Below are 17,066 nucleotides of genomic sequence, written 5' to 3' on the forward strand. Positions count from 1 at the left end.
GAGGTTTTTAAGGCCCAGCTTGACAAAGCTTTGGCTGGGATGATTTAGTTGGTGTTGGTCCTGCTTTGAGCAGGGGATTGGACTAGATGACCTCCTGAGGTCTCTTCCAACCCTAATCTTCTATGATTCTACATCCAGGGACCCCTGCTAGAGAATGCCCCCCTGTCCAGGGGACCTCTCCACAGGTGGAAGGCTGGTGGAAGTAGCTCTACTGCTTCCTGTTCCAGCTGTTCCATCACCTCTCCAAATGAAGAAGGGGCATGGCGGAGGAATGCATGGCAGGGGAGAGCTCCACTGTGACTGATTCTTTACTCGTGAAGGGTCCCTATACCAGTGGCATACATTAGGGCTGCCCCTGCGCATCACTAAGTTGCACTGGAGCCAGGTGGCCATGAATCATGGAATTACAACTGGCTCCCTGCAGCTGCACAGACAGAGTGGAGTAGAAAGGCCATTGAGTATGTCTTCCTTACTCCACAAATAGTCCATACAGGGTAACAGAATCTGGCTCTCAATTTTATTCCATCCTTGCTAAAGCAAACTTCTAAAGTTATTGGCAGCTTTTCTGTGTAAAAATTGATCTACAGGATTTGGCTCATTATGAATAAAATAAGCTTCAACAACATAATATATCTGTCGGGTTATTCTGATCTTCTCAGATCAATGTGAATGTGCAAGAAATCTCTCATCTCCAATGCAGGCTCAATTTCTGAAAATAAGGAGAAATGCACTTACAAATGGTTTCACAAATAAGTGGGAGAAAACCATGTGCACCCTTTTTGCTAAATAAAGAATGAATCCATCCCAAGTGAATATTCCAGGTGTGGAATACTGGTCCTCCAGCAGAAATCAGAAAAGACCAATGAAAAACAATAGAAACCATCTGAAGAATAGGACAATAAAACAGATGTAGAGGATTGAGATTGGAGTTCCATAGGGATGCTCAGTCACTCAGTTAATATGTTACTGGTTAGAATTATGCACCTGGATACTCTAAATTATGCCAAGTGCTCAGAGAGAGACTGGTAATATATAACCAAGAGCTCCTCTCTCAACTACACTAGTGCAAATGCACTGCTTTCAGTATGATTACACCAGTGTAAACTCAAGGAAAATTTGGCCCTGGATGTATAAAGAGTAGGAGACAATGGCCTGATCTCACTTACACTGGTATAGTAGCACTGTAACTACTTTAACATCAGTTAAATTGATCCTGATTTATATTGTTGTGAGATCAGATCAGAATCAGCCCCCAGGTATTGAACCTATAACAATCCTAGTCACAATAAGAATTCAGAATTAGGGAGTCTGATCAGGCAGGATTTGTTTACAGTCTAACAACTGACAATCTGCTGTAAAATCTGATAATTATTTTGTGGTGACAATTATATGTGCAATTAGAGTTAGTTATACCGTATATTCATTTGGGGAATCTATGACATGTTGATTTATCACACCTAGAACCAGGGATAGATGAAGGCTAAATACAGGATGGCCTATTAGTACTTTATTCTGGAGACTACCTTTTATCTATATTTTCTTGAAATTCAAAATTTAAACATTAAAAAAAAACAAAGTTTGAAAAAAATTCAACCAGCTTTATGGGATTTTAAATTATTTTTAATACATTTTATTTAATCAGTTTTTTAAATTTTGAAATTAGAAACTCTGTCAAAACTTTGAAATTCAAAATATTTTGATCTGCTCTACTGTTAAATATTTCACTGAAGATCAAAATGCAGAAGAAAAAAAGGACAATCATGTTATGAAAATCTATTGTGAATAGAGTCTTGTTTTAGGGTTCTTTTGTAGTAGCATCAAATATTGCGGGAGCTTGGTGGTGGGCACAGGCTGGAAGAGTAATTTTCCTTTCCCCCATTCTGATACCTATATCTGCCTACTTGTGGGCCATCATTCATGGACAAGAATTTTTTTATAGCTTTTTTATAAATTTTTTTAAATCATATTTATATTTGTTTCAACAATATTGTATGGTGCCTCGATTCGTCTGTTATAGGTGCAGTGTAAGGTAATAAATAAATAGAAGTTATCAATGGTAATAAAAATTAAAGGAGCCTTATGAGCCTGTTCATTGCAGCTTGCTGCTTCTATCACTATAGGAAGATATGTCCTTTATTAAAAGTAAGGAAATATTTATTAGCCTCTTAGAATCATCACTCCTCAGCTGCACTCCTTTAGGAATTTTTATTAGTTTTGCTTTCAGTGTTACAGCTAAGCCCCCTAGATAAGCACATTTCAAAGTAGCACGAATCTTGAGCAAAGCTGCCTCTAATGACCTTTAGCACATCTTGTATACTTTGAATCATTGAATTGGATGCCCTTTAAACTGAGGACAATAGTGTAGTGTTGGCTAATGTGGATAAAAGCCTAGAGATATTTACTAGAACCCATAATTTCCTCTTATTAAAATAATTACATACTAAACTAGGTCTTAAAATCAATTCTTAGAGGGAGTGATACTTTTCAGTATTGAGAATAAATTATTTTCAGCATTCCATTACAGTTTATGAGCTTCATAAGACCGGTGTTTACATTATAATAGGAGTTCATTTGCTGCTATACTAAGCCTATAGGTGATGTACATTAAATATTGCCTAAGACTTGTAAGCCTGCCTACACTTAAGGTGTTTATTTATTATAGGTTTATTACAGAGAAACAAAGAGGATAGAGAAATGCACTAGTTTTGAAAAAGGTAGATTACTATTGACAAAAATAATATTTCACATAGCTAGTCTAGAAACAATTGCAGTGCTTGTTAGAATTTGATCACTGGGACATTTTTTATTGCACCACTAGCATCTCGGTTACAATAAATGGGGCACCAGGGTGAACCATGAGGATGAATGTTTGTCTATTGGAAATCTGATTTACCTGGCACTTACTTTTAAAAAATGCACATGATGTCCTATTATATCAAGGCACAATACAGAGGATCCTGCCTGCTTTATGAATAACCCTCACAGCTAATGTTCTGATGAATTGATAAGATGGGGACTGGAGCTGTTCTTTGCAAACCAAACTCTCTTTCTCCTGGCTAATCTATGTATAATATATCAGCTAAGAGAGGCTTGTGCCTGGCAGACACATCAGTCTGCTGTCTCTGGGCACATAACACTTGGGAGAGCGGTCTCTAGACCACAGACTAGGTATATTTATCCTTATTTACCTTTAATATTGTTGTAGGTATTAACAGATGAGCGGCCATGAATGGTAAATAATCAGAACCTTAACACAATGCTTTAGCTGGGGGTTCTGAAAGCAAAATAAAAATAGCCCATTATCTCCAACCCTTTTCACTGTTCTGATTTTGCAACAATTTAAAGCACTCAAAATATGGCCATAAGAGGCCTTGAAATTATCCAACTCCCCTGCAAGTCTAAAGCACATCTCTCCATAAATGGTAAGGGAAAAATCTACCACTCTGCCTTTACAATGAATCATTCTAGGAGAAATAAGTGTTTTCACTTTTCATTCCCTCTTGACTTTGATGACAATGTGGTAAGTGAGGCAGCATATCCTGGGTGTCACTGCAGTGTAACGGAGCAGAGTGTTACAGCGTTCCACCAATGGGGTGAGATTATGTGGAATACGTAAAAAAGTGCATATTACATGAAGGTGCCACTGCTGTAGCCAGGGCACATGCATGTGTTACTTCAGGCCTCTAAAGCAACAGGCATAATGTACACGTAGCACTTTAGTATAGATACCCTGGGGATGGATAGTTGTTTTTTTTCCCGGCATAAATCATGTACACACCACAATATACCAAAAAAGGAAAACTGCTACCTAGATCCTGATTCCTAACAGGACTGACCAATCCAGAATGCCCTGATGTAAAGGGAGAATCCCAAGGTCAGGACAGAAGACAGCTGTGGGGCTATGGAGGTCTTGTGGTGATTTACTCTCACTATGCTGATGACTCTTTAATTTACCTCTCCACTCCGGATCTGTCTCCTCCATCCAAACTTGCATTGTGACCTCTCTTTGATGTCCCAGTATCATCTTAAACTTAACAGCTAAAAGTAAGCTTCTGACCTTTTCTTTGTCTCTCTACAGCTAAAACCAGGACCTCACCCTCTCCCATCTCAATTGTTGCAACCTCCCCTCCCTGGCCTCTCTGGCGTCCACATCAGCTACTCCTTCCTCTAACTGACAAAATGCAGCTGCTACAATTTTCTTTGTCCATAATCTGATCGTGTGACACCCTTTTATCTTATGGAACGCCTTGTAACCCTCCACAGGCCTCACCTTTCTACTATTTAAAATTCAAACTTTGTGTGTGTTGCCTTCAAGATACTGCATAACTCTGTCCCTCCCTGTAGTCTCCCCTCCTCTCTTATTGCCATTCCTCCTCTCCGCCAGTGATAGCAGCCTCACTGCTCACTCCTTTGAGCCTCACTCCATTTGAGCACTTTTGTCACAACTGTCTCTGCCCTCTTTCTTCCATGCCCATCCACCTGGAACACCCTTCCTGAGCTGGCCACTTACTACCTCTTCCTTATTCAAATCTCTCCTTAAAATCACTCCTACTTTTATGCCTACTAATAATTAGCCAAGTAAAATGGCTATGACAAGGGGGAGTTGGGGATAGTTCATGTAACACATGAGCTAGGTTTAAAATCCAGATCCAGTTATTGTAGTTTGAACCCACATTTTAATTACAACAAAACTGAATGTTAGCGAAAAGCCATCATAAAGCAAAGAAATCCAAGGTTAAGCAATAGATTGCCTAGGCCCAATCCTCTCTTGCTCACACTTAGTGAAGCTGTGGGAAGCAAAAGTGGGTACTTAAATCTGCATCACTTTGCAATGGCCCCATTTAAGAGCATTCCTGCCAGTCTCTGACCCTACACCTTCTGCCTCTGGAATGCCGGTTGCCACTCCTACTGCATGGGGCCCAGATGGACAGGAAATCCTCACCTCCCCATTTAGGACAAGTTTATGGTGCCTTTGCACTGCTCTGATGGTGCAAAGGGACCTTCCCAGAGCCAAGGATCTGGCCCCCTATATCAAAGCACTACTGCCTGCTTAATATCACCACAATGCGTATGGCTGTGCCTACGCTTTCGGATGACCCATTGTTAACTGAAGTGACTGGAGATTGTCTCAAGCACAAAGTTTCGGCCCAGGGTCTGAACTTTCCCATAGTTCAGGTGCGTTCAGATCTGGGTTTAAATACTAGCTCCTATAAAGTGACTAACACAAGATTCAGAAGAATGATCCTTCCCCCAAGAACCAAGACAAAGGGCACACCTTCAATTCCAACCTTTGAGAAAGAACCCAACTTTTTACTGGAATTTCCAGTTACACTTTATGAGAATTTGCATTACTCATGATTGAGGACACTTTGCGCACACACATAAAAAAGTTTCCATTTTGCAGAATGGAAAATCTTACACTTTTAAAAAATGCACATACAGTGAGCCATTTTAAAAACAAAGAATCTTCATATCTAAATTCAAATAAAACAGGCTAAGCAATCCATAATGAAAATTAATCTTAATCTTTGCTAACATTGATTTATGGTGTGGTGAATTAATCATTCTTAGCAACATTCATCCCAGAGGTTCCCAAAGCACTTTACAAAGTACATTACATACAAAAATTCCTTCTCCCCACTTTTCCAGGGTTCTTCCCTTCTCATTGATCAGAAATGGATTCATGCAGCATCATAGGATCTGAACATCTCATAAGCATTAATAAGCTTATCCTCACAACTCCCCCATGAGGTAGGGAAGTATTATTAGCCCATTTCACAGATGAGGAACTGATACAAAGAGGCCTCAATTCAGCAAAGCATTTAAGCATTTGCATTGACTTTAGTCAGACTTCAGAACACGCTTACGTGCTTTGCTGAATAGGGATGCATGTAAGCATGCAATTAAAGTTAAGTGTGTCCTTAAGAACTTTGCTGAATCAGAGACAGGGAAATTAGGTGGCGTGCCCAAAGATAGGCAGGAACTAAACTCGAATCTCACAAATCTCAGTCCAGTGCCTTAACTACAAGACCATTTATCCTCCAATCTTTCAGTATGTACAAATGATATAAAATTATATATAAATACACATATAAACAATAATGATCATAGCAAATATAATCCTGCTGATATACCAACTGCAGATTTATTAGATATCTTAGAACAAAGAATATGAAGAAGGGCTTACAATTACTTGGGAGAAACGTCCACAGTGGATTCAGTGCAATGTTTACAGAAATAATGGGTTTTCTGCCTGCCTGCCTGCCTTGCCTGGCCTGCCAGCCATTTCTGGATGGCAAACAAGAGTTTTGTTGTTCAATCCTGTGAGTTGTGCCTCCCAAAGGATCAGTCATGGAGGTCATGCAGATTCAGTCAGCTGATACTCACCTGCTCCCTGAGTGAGACAGCAAGAGGCAGAGTGAAAACAAATGGGACCCAACACTGATAAGCTGATGTTATCACCAGACAGGCAGCTGTGCCTTTTGTGCAAAAGGAAGACAGCATCACAATTTGTAAGTGTCACTGATGAATTGTTACTGTCCCCACACTGGAAAAGGTGTCAGATGGGTACAACCTGAGACACCCTCAGCCTGCCTGATTGCTAGGAATAGCTGGGTAAGAATTACTGATGAAATAATTTGTGACTGTCACAGGTAAAGTCCAGGTCAGAGTTTCCTTCCCCCCCAGATTCATTCACCTATGTCTACACTGCAATAAAACACACATGGTTGGCCAATGTCAGTTGACTTGGGCTTGCATATCTCGTGCTGCAGGGCTATAAAACTGCAGTGTAGACGTTTGGGCTCAGCTCTGGGATCCCACAAGGGGAAAGGGTCCCAGAGCCTGGGCTCCAGCCCAAGCCCAAATGTCTGCACTGCAGTTTTATAGCCCAGCAGCCCATGCTCTACAAGGCCAAGTCAGCTGACATTGGCCAGCCACAGGTGTTTTACTGCAGTGTAGACATATGTGACCCTGTTCCAATTGTGATCAAGCTTTTGTGGTGAGAAAAAGAACTGACAAAGAAATGTCAGTGTAGGGTTAGGACTATGAGAACAAAAATTCTTGCTACTGACAAAACTAGCAAGGAAAGAAATCACATTCCCAGGGTTTCATGAAAGCATCAGACATGTTATGGGTTCACCAAACGTTTCTTGCTTGCTTCTGGGGAAACAAAAGTCAGTTCATACAACACCTTCATTTTGCAGTTAAAAATGTATTATTAATACCTCTATCTGAAAAGAGCCAAATTTCACTCTGGAAAAATTCAGGAACTACATATATAAATGAAGGTTTTGCTTTGTCCAAACTGGCTTTTGTTTCTCCAGAAGCAAGCAAGAAATGTATGGTGAACCTACAACATGTCTGAAGCTGCAAAGCTCACTAGTTTTGTCAGTGGTAAGAATTTTGTTTTCATGGTTCTGGCATTCCCCCTTATATGGATCTCTGTGCTCATGGTGATATGTCAGCTTCTCCATAGAGAAAATGATTCAGATCAAGTCAAATTCTGAAATACTCACAAAGAGGCATTTCTTGCCATGCCCCTCCATGGGTATGAACAGTACTGGGTTTACAATAGCCCCAGTGGTGCCATGGAGCCAGGCCCATGCTCAGAAGGGGCCATGGCCTACTCTGCTTTCATTGCGCCCCGAGACCCCACGAGCCTGCAGGCTCCCGGCGCCCATCACTTCCTCCTCTCAGCCAGCCTGCCAGCCAGCCGAGACCTCCTCTCCACCCCCTGATCCCACCCACCAGCTTCTCGCTGCCCCCTGGCTGGACTCTAGTGCACCTCCAGCTCTGGGCAGTCTCTGCTTCCCACCACCTATGGGCCCCCCCGTCTCCCTGGAGCTGAGCCATCTGGGACTGGTGCAGAAGTCTGGCCAGTCTCTGCAAGTTGGCAGGGTGGAAAGTGTGGCGGGCTTGGCTGGGCCCCTCCTTGGCTGGGCAGGCTCTAGCCTGGCTGATCACACCACTCCCAAGGGCCTGGAACGATTCCCGGCCCCGGAACTAGCCGTGGCTGTGCTGCCAGCTCAGCCCAGCAGACACAATCACCTCCCAGCAGGGTCAGTGAATGTGGCCTGGAGGAATGAGGGAATGGATCTCGCGTGGGGGGGAGTACTGGGCAGTGAGGGGGAAGGGTAGATGTGTGTGTTGGGGCATTAGGGAGTGAGGGCTCTGTGTGGGGTAATGGGCAGTGGTGGTGGGGCTGTGGCAGGGGGGCACAGGGAAAGGGTGGTGTTGTGCAGGGTGTTATGCATTTGTGGGGAGGGTCTGTGGGGGCACTGGGCATAGCAGGTCTGGCAGGACTCTTGCCATAGGGAGTTGGAGGGGGGTGTTGCAGAGGTGCCGATTTTCTGATTTCCCCAGTACTTGACCCCCACTTTGCCCCAGGCCAACCCCCACTCCACCCTTTCCCCCAAAGCCCCACCCCTTCCTGACCCCACTCCACCCCCACCCCACCTCTTACTGCCCCATTACACACCTTCCGCCAAGCCCCCCTGCCTTCACTCACCTCTTCCTGCCTCTGCTCCTCCCCCTTGCCCCCAGCGCCTCCTGCCTGCCGCTGAACAGCTGATCAGCAGCGGGCGGGAGGCGCTGGGGGCAAGGGGGAGGAGCTGATTGGTGGGGCTGCCGGTGGGTGCTCAGTATACACTATTTTTTTCTATGGGCGCTCCAGCCCTGGGGGGAGGTGTGTAGTGTGGCATGGGTTCGCCCCTGAGGGGAAGGGGCATACTGGCAGCACAGGGCTGGGCAGGCCACTGTGTGTCTGGCAACTGCCAGTGTGCAGGTAGGGCCCTCGCACTGGGCTGGATGGAACAGGGCCCTGCCATGCCATGCCCCATTGCCCCTGGCTGGCCCCTTGTTCTGGGGACTGACCTCCCAGCGCTGCGCTCCATTGCCTCCATAGGGACCCACAAATATGTTTGGCACTGGGCCCACAAAAGGTTAATCCAGCCCTGGGTATGAACACAGCAGAAACAAAGATTCTGCTCCACAGGAAGGATTCAGAGGGCTTACGCAGCAGTCTGCACCCCTTTAGTACACCACAACTCCATGCTCCCTCCACCCCAATAGGGAGAGAAGGTTAGACATGGGGCAGGTGAATCCAGGACTATGTGGTTCCATATGTCATTCTGCAAGCTGAACCTCCCCTTTCTCCACATGGAAAAGACTGTGGCAGCTGCCAAGGCTGTTGCAGCCCTGAGGCTACTGCAGCAGCCGTTCAGAAATTCCCTCCCCCACTAGATGTTCCTGGAGCACAGCCCAAGTACTCAGGCTGCCCACAAGGGTTAGGATTCAACCCAGAGTAGAAATTGGTAGTTTCATACAAAGCTGACTAACTAGCCAGACACAGTATGAACATTTTTCCTGGAGACCTCACTTTATTCAAATTCATAAAGCAAAAAGATTCTAATGAGTTTTACAGAACCAACCCTAATGGATCAATAGCTGTGTGAGGCAAAAGACTTTTATTCAGTCTGACATAGTAGAGAATGCCACAGCCAATTTTTCAGTATGTACCTGGGTTCACATTCAGAAGTCACGATCTATACAATTTATTTTTCAATCTATTTCTATTATGCCCAGCACCCTGGTATGCAAGACTGGCTATAACTACCTCCTGTGAAACAAATACCATATCCATTATTACAAATACCCTTGTAATAGCATCACACACACTGAAGTTCTAATCAAGATCTGCACTGGTAAATACTGTAGAAGATAGAATGTTAAAGTTCCAACAATGGTGATTTAGGAAAAATTCTCCGTTTGATTTAGAGTTAATCTGTGATCAAAGAGTTTTTTTAATGTACATAAATAGCTTTACTGGGTCAAAAAGCTTTTTACACATTAGTATACAGTGAGAGTAGAGCTCAAAAATAAAATCAAGAAACACATAAGGGACTGGAGATTAGTACAAAAGATGCTTTTTTCCCCATGTTTTTCATGGTTTTTTAAACATGAACCAAAATTATTGCTTAGGTCAGGCAGAGATAAAAAAATATTGACAGCTACAGATAACAAAGCACACAAATTAACATAATATATGGACCTTCATGTGACTTATTGCTCTTGTTTGAATTAAATTATGGAATTATTTTATTTTGCATATTAATATACATTAAAGTTAATCAATCATTTTATATCATACAAAAAACGTATATGCAGTAATTAGCCATAGGGAGCCTTTTTAGCTAGCTAACTTTTTTCTTTCGACCATTCTTCTATTAAGCTTTGAGTTACTAGGACTTTATTTAAGTATTTCTGCTCCTGATTTACCATTACAGCCCAGGTATTAGAGATTACCTGTACCTGCCAATAGTGGGGGGTGGGGGGAGGCAGAGTGAGGTCAGTGGCTTTAGCAGATGTTACTGAGCATGCTCGGGGAGGGCACATGACCCCATGCATCGCCTCTTCTGGGCATAAGCGCCAACTTCTCCTGGCGCCAGTGGGTACTCGAACCCCCCTCCGCCTCCGGCCCTGCCCCGACTCCACTCTTGCCCTGCCCCCATTCCAACCCCTTCCCCAAAGTCCCCACCCCAACTCCGCCCCCTCCCTGCCCCTATTGGATTCCTTCCCCAAATCCTTGCCCTGGCCCCGCCTGTTCCCTGCCTTCTCCCCTGAGCGCGCTGCATTCCCGCTCCCCCCAAAGCGTGTTACACTGTGAAACAGCTGTTTTGCGGCAGCAAGTGCTGGGAGGAGAAGCGGGGATGCAGCGCGCTCTTGGGAGGAGGCAGAGGTAAGGTGAGGTGAGCTGGGGCGTGGAGCTTGGCTGCCGGTGGCTGCAGAGCACCCACCAAATTTTCCCTGTGGGTGCTCCAGCCCCGGAGCCCCCACGGAGTCGGCGCCTATGCTTCTGGGTACCCATCCTTACACAGATGATCAGATGTCTGTAAGCCCACTCTACTTTCCCTGCTACCAGGGCACCTCTGTCCTCTCTGTCTGCCTCAGGCTTAAATGCAAGATGGGAGATCTCAGAGCTGGTTGAATTAATAAGGACCCTATTCTGCACTCCTTACTTTCGTAAAACTTCAATTGACTAAATGAATATTTTGCCTGAGTATGGATGGCAGGATTGTGAATTTGACTTGAAATCCACAGTGAAAACTTCAATTTCCCCATCTCTGGAATATGTCCAGAATTATAATTCCTGGGTGCAACTGTTCAAGGAAATCGACATTTCTGTGTTTGAAGTGCCAGAGATTTCAAAGCAAAATTATGTCCACATTGTTAGTTGCAGCTCTTAGAAAAGCTTCACGTCACAAATGCCATTTGCATCCTTTTTTAGAGGGATACATCCCTTCTCACTGTTCATTGCTGTGTTTGTGACTTTCAACAATACAGTGCAATAAGCCAATCAGAGCATGCTATATTTTCCTGTCAAAGGCCAGAAGCTCCAGACGTTACTCTCACATAGTCATAAAATATATGTCTATGCTATGATGCAGTAGAAGAAAAGGTAATGGATTAAATCATTTTATTAAATACACCTTTTTTCTTCATCATATAGTAGCCTGGCTTTGGTGGCTAAAATCACACAAAGCCTAAGCCTCTCACAGCCCAACTGATTTATCACTTCCATGCACAGTAGCTGTGCAGATGGTGTAGCTAGTGTTTGTTTTTTACAAGCTAAGCACTGGTTAGTACTATCTCTCTCTCCCTCTTTTTTTCTTTCACTATCAAGTAAGTGTTGATAGTTCTTCCGATGGCAAGTTCAAGCAGCCACTATATGTGGTGCCAGTTCTGATCTCAGTTTCATTAATGTAAATGAACAGTAACAGAACTGAAGTCAATAGAGTTACTCTGGATTTACTGGCATATGCTTATTGGTTATTGGTGGCTAACCCTAACAAACATCTTGCAAATGTTTATTCACCTGAGTAGTATACATTGGACTTGACATGACTATTCTTATAAAGGACTATACATGTGAATAAAGGTTTGCAGAACTAGGCCCTAAGGCTCTTATTGGCTAGTTTTAAATGACACTCTCTCTTGCTGACTAACATATTCCCTTTATTCAGTCTGAAGTCTTACATTGGTAACCAATGTAAAACTGCTATAAACCACAATCAGTACAATGTCCCCCTAACCTGAAACTATCAAACTGCATTGATGCAAATTGTAGGCTTATTGGGTTTATTCTGACTGTGTATACTACAGGGTAACATTAGTGGCTGTAACCAGAGCAAATCTGCGCAGAGGGGCCTCTGTCTTTTCCTGTTTTGTGCTTTAAGCACACAGAAGAAAAAGAACAAGCATGTCCTGGTCTTTCAAACTGCAATTATTTGGCTAATATGCCTTAGATTAATAAGCCTGGTAATAGGGGTGAAGCAATATTGCTTTATTTCTGCAGATGCTTTGAAGCATATCCCAATAAAAATGTAAGGGAGGGGTGCCTTCTGAGTGTAGTTCACCTACATCTGGACAGCAAACAGGTGCATTGTTGTTTTGTCCCATGAACTGTGCCTCCCAGATGACAAGCCATGGAGGTCAAGCATATTCAGTCAGCTGATACTCACCTGCTTCCCAAGTGAGACAGTGAGAGGTGGGGTGAAAACAAATGAGAGCCCCATACTGATGTTATCACCAGGCAGCTGTGCCTTTTGTGCTGGAAGCACACAGAGCCACAATTTGCAAATGTCACTGATGAATTGCTCCTGTCCCTCCCCCTGATGTAAAGAACTGCCTGTTCTTAATTACCAGAAGGACTTTGGCTTCTTGAAGCAGTAATGCAATCATGTCAGCTGCCCCAGAAACCTGCTCATTGGGACAATTAACCTCACATTAAATAGAGCCTGTCTACCTTTTTCACTTTCTAGTACATGGAAATAAAATCTGCATGCTCTTTGCAATTTGCAGCTCATACTTCTTAAATTTGAAAGTAGGTGGAGCCCCGGTGAGCAAATATTGTTAGAGATCATGACAAGCAACAAAATTCAGGTCTATCTTCAGGGGTGGATTTTAAAATGTTCAAGAATGTTCAGAATAGAGGTTCAAATATGGGTTTTGATTCAACCCACTCTAGAGATAAGCACTCATGAAGTACAGATCTGGGTTCAAGACTGGATGTTGTGCTCCTCACTTCCCTCCCTAACCCCTTCCAAAGTCTGGGGCATTAAGATTTAGGGTTGCAGTTCAACCCATTGCACAGAGGGGCCCTAAATATAAAATTTGGATCTACTTTCAGATCTAGATGTTTCAAAATAAGAAGTTCAAAAGTGTTTGGCTGAGGAGTTACTGGTTAGGTCTTGCATTATACAAAGAGGACAGTTTGTTAACAACAAAGCAGCTTCCCTGAAACATCATAAAATCCAGTTAGTGCACAGAGGAAGGGATGCTACTCATCACCTAGCATCCACATCTTGAAACAATCACACTACCATTTTTGTTCATCTGAAGAATAAAAGAGCGAACTAGTAAAAATGAGGAATGTTTGCTATTCTTTGAGCTATTCTCATTAAATTCCTTACTTACTCTCTTTCTTTGACCAAATACAGTTTATGTGGCTGGGAGACAAGATACTAGACAAGAGTCTTCCTTTAAATCAGAACTAGTCTGATTAGATAAACAACATTTTTGGTAATCACCTCTAAATCATACAGCACTCACATGTCATAGTAGCGGTCTTCTAAAATCTCCCTGTACTTTCTGCAGCTTGCAGTGTTTATGCAATTCTTTTTGCTATTCCTAATGTTTAGTATAAGACTGGCACTGACTTGAAACTTTTCAGAAGCCCCTGTTTGTACTTTGGAAACAGGCCTAATACATTGAACCACTGTGTAAACATAGGATAGAGCACAGTATAGATTCTGACCATGCAGACTAAACAGGACACTAAGGAAGCAAGTACGTTTAGTATTTCTTCTAGATGAACCTTACAGAGATGAGGGGTTTATGAACTTCATGAACTATTTTGGGGTTTCACAAATCTAGTTTAGGTACATCTGCCTTTATCTCCCCTTTAATTTTAACCTAGGAAGCCAATTAATCTCTGATGCAACTATTCTGACTTCAGCAAAGTTGTACCAGAGATGAATTTTCCACATATGTTTTCAGCCCAAAAATGATTCATGGTTTGGGGTTTTATTGTTTTGGTTTTGGGGAGGGGGGGTTGTTTGGTATTTTTTGTACACTGATAATGGTCCTGGTTCCCATTTTATACCAATTTTGACCTGGAGTTATTCCATTGACTTCAGTGGAATTACTCCTGATTTATATGCCCAAAGAGAAGCTAAGGAGAAGCCTAGGCTACACTACTAGGCATAAAAGAACATCTTTTGATAACTAGATTGACTTCAATACATGCATCTTGTCTCTGGCCAATGAGATAGCACAGAGGAAAACCAAGGCAGATTTTTTTCCACTTTATTTTTTTAACCACTAGAATTTTTTTCTCTCTGCTCTGTGTTTCATTTTAATACATTTTCACTGGATTTTGCAACCCTAGCGATCTGCTCTTTTGAGGAGGGTGAAGGATGGAAGTTACCATCACTCCTAAGTAGAATACAAACCCAATAGTATCCAAGTGTGAAGCTCACTTTTAAACTCATCATGTTGAAGTGGGTTCAGAATTAGTCAAAATAAAGGTCACCTAACACTTATTTCTAGTAAAAACAAATGTGCATATCCGTCATGTAGAACACCAGTGTTGAAACTTGGTTACTAAAACACTGCGGGAAAATCTAAAATATGGGTATCCTTGAAACAGAACTAGGGGTTGCAAATTGTAATAATAATGTGCTTCTTCAATAACTCAATAAAATAAAAAAGACAATTTTATGACCCAAACCAGAATATACAGAATTATTTATTAATTATTATTATTATTATTAAGTATGATAATAGTTTCTATAGGCCCCAGACAAGATTGGGCCTGTACACACATGTAGTAGGAGAGAGGTCCTACTCCAAAGATCTTGCAGTCTTAGCAGACAAAGGATCAGAGAAAGGAATTTTAGTTTCCCTGTTGTACATGTGGGGAAACTGAGGCACAGTGCACTTACGTGACATAAGGCCACATAGGAAGCCTATGGTGGAGCAAGTAATGGAATGCAGCAGTCCTGACTCAAAGTCTAGTACCTTAATCACAAGACCATCCGTCTTCCCATTTTAAGTAGCTATGGTTATAATGGCAGCAAATTTCTCCCATGAAGATACCACAGTACTTCAAAGTCTGATGATACTACAAAATCCATTGCAAAATAGGCCTTACGTATAAAGCATCCTAGCCCTCATCAGTTAAATAACTTAAATGAATCATTGCTTAAAAGGACACTGTCAATTACTTTTTCATAGTTTTAATTTGTTCCCACACTTCTCCGTTTGCAAATTCTTATTAGCTACTTAAAGTGTAATTCATTTCCCTGTCATTTTTATCCTTTTCCATTTGGCATAAAAATATTTTAAATTCCTTATCCTATGTTTATAAGGCATGGGAGCCAATATGCCATTGTTTCAATTACTACCTTGTCATCACTGCAGATGCTGCTGCTCAAACAAGATAGTTCTTGGAAGAATGTTTATTGTTAGCTAAATTATGTGCCTTCTGATGGCTGTATAGTGGAAGACTTCAATGGAGTTACATCAATTTACACCAGCTGAGAACCTGGACTACAGTCAAAACAACAACATCACCTACAGAAAGACAGCAAGTCCAGCATACCTAATCCAATTTAGTATAAATTGGTACTAAAGTTCCAGACATATTCATAGGTAGTATAGGTGGGTAATAGTGTATATCACCTATGTTAATTCTATCCAACTTTTCTAACTACTTAGTGTTTGCTGGCAAAGATCCAGCTTTAAAGGGCAGGCTTCCCTGGTTGGCTGTATTATGTCTTTGGTGATCAAATGATCACTTTACATTTGTGGATAATTAAGCACTATGCCCAGATGTACAGACACTCTTTTCTTAACATGTGTATTATATAATTTTTAATATTAATTTAGTGTCTGTTATGTCCTCTATTAAGGAGCAGTGTTCTGCTCTTGAAAGGGAATGGACTTGATGATCAAAGATCTTTGACATAACTACTATGATCTCATCTCCACTTTCTGTTACAAGTGTTTTTGGAGATAACTTGTGTTAATAGGATCACTGTTTAACCCCCTCTAGTGGGGCAAACTAAACACATTCCCCAAGCAGTCTCTTGGGCAAATCAGCACATTTATTATTGCTCTGCTGACTTCATCCTGATGTGAACAATCTTGTCATTTCTTGAGCAGGTGCAAGTCATCATAATTTCAGCCTAACTGCTCCAACTGCACCAACAAACCAAGTTTTAGCTCAAGTTATATTGTCCAGCAGGTTGGCAAAATGCCACATTAGATAGATAGATAGATAGATCCTTTGTTCTGTGTTCCTTATTGTGGAAAATAATTGTTGCATAAACATGTAATAGCAGAGCTAAGGATCACTTCCCCATATGGTCTGTGGCACACTTTTCTCCTGTCCTGTGGTTTACTTTGACTAATCATTTTTTTAGTCCTCTAGGTGCAAACCTTTAAAAACACTAGGAGCTCTCAATTCCCCTTTTCAATTGCAAACGATTCATTTTAGCAAAGTGCAGCCTCCCTATTCTTCTTCAAGCCTTGTGTTTGTGAAAGGACTGTCTCAAATTTCTCATGCAGGAGCAGCTGTTGCTGGGCTGAGGCAGGCTTTTCAGAGCTGCACTGAAGCCCTCCTTTCACTTCTCCTTCTCTCTCTCTTCTGTTCTTTTGTCTCTGTCAAAGCAAGCTCCCCTTTGACCCCTCGACTGGCTCGAGCCTACCTCTTTTGTCAGCCACTGCAGACAAGTTCCACCCTAAATCAGGCATTGTGTAGGTCTCCAGAAGCCAGCACGTGCCCACATCCCCCTAATCTTTTAATTTCACCCCAGGAAAAGGCAGCTGTTAGTGATACACGCAAAGCACAGCTGTCAGCTGTGGCCTGCTGCCTACTCAGAGAAAACAATGAGGAAGCAAAGAGCGAAGCTGAGTAGAAGCAATATATACATATATGTATATTTTGCAACAGTTGGCAGCACGTGCTCTGAAATGCTGCATTGTCAGAAAATCCACCCCTA

At 42.3% G+C, this 17,066-nt stretch overlaps 1 long non-coding RNA gene across 1 annotated transcript; it reads right to left on the reverse strand.

Annotated features, from left to right (window-relative positions):
- Window positions 1-684: 684 nt before the first annotated feature.
- LOC122460258 lies at window positions 685-16,825 on the reverse strand. Its single transcript, XR_006281457.1, has 3 exons — window positions 16,773-16,825; window positions 3,189-3,274; window positions 685-709 (listed from the first exon to the last, which is right to left on the reverse strand). It is a non-coding gene; the product is annotated as an uncharacterized LOC122460258 (long non-coding RNA).
- Window positions 16,826-17,066: the final 241 nt, after the last annotated feature.

The sequence above is a fragment of the Dermochelys coriacea genome, chromosome 5 (genome assembly GCF_009764565.3).
Source record: "Dermochelys coriacea isolate rDerCor1 chromosome 5, rDerCor1.pri.v4, whole genome shotgun sequence".
Classification (NCBI taxonomy): domain Eukaryota; kingdom Metazoa; phylum Chordata; order Testudines; family Dermochelyidae; genus Dermochelys; species Dermochelys coriacea.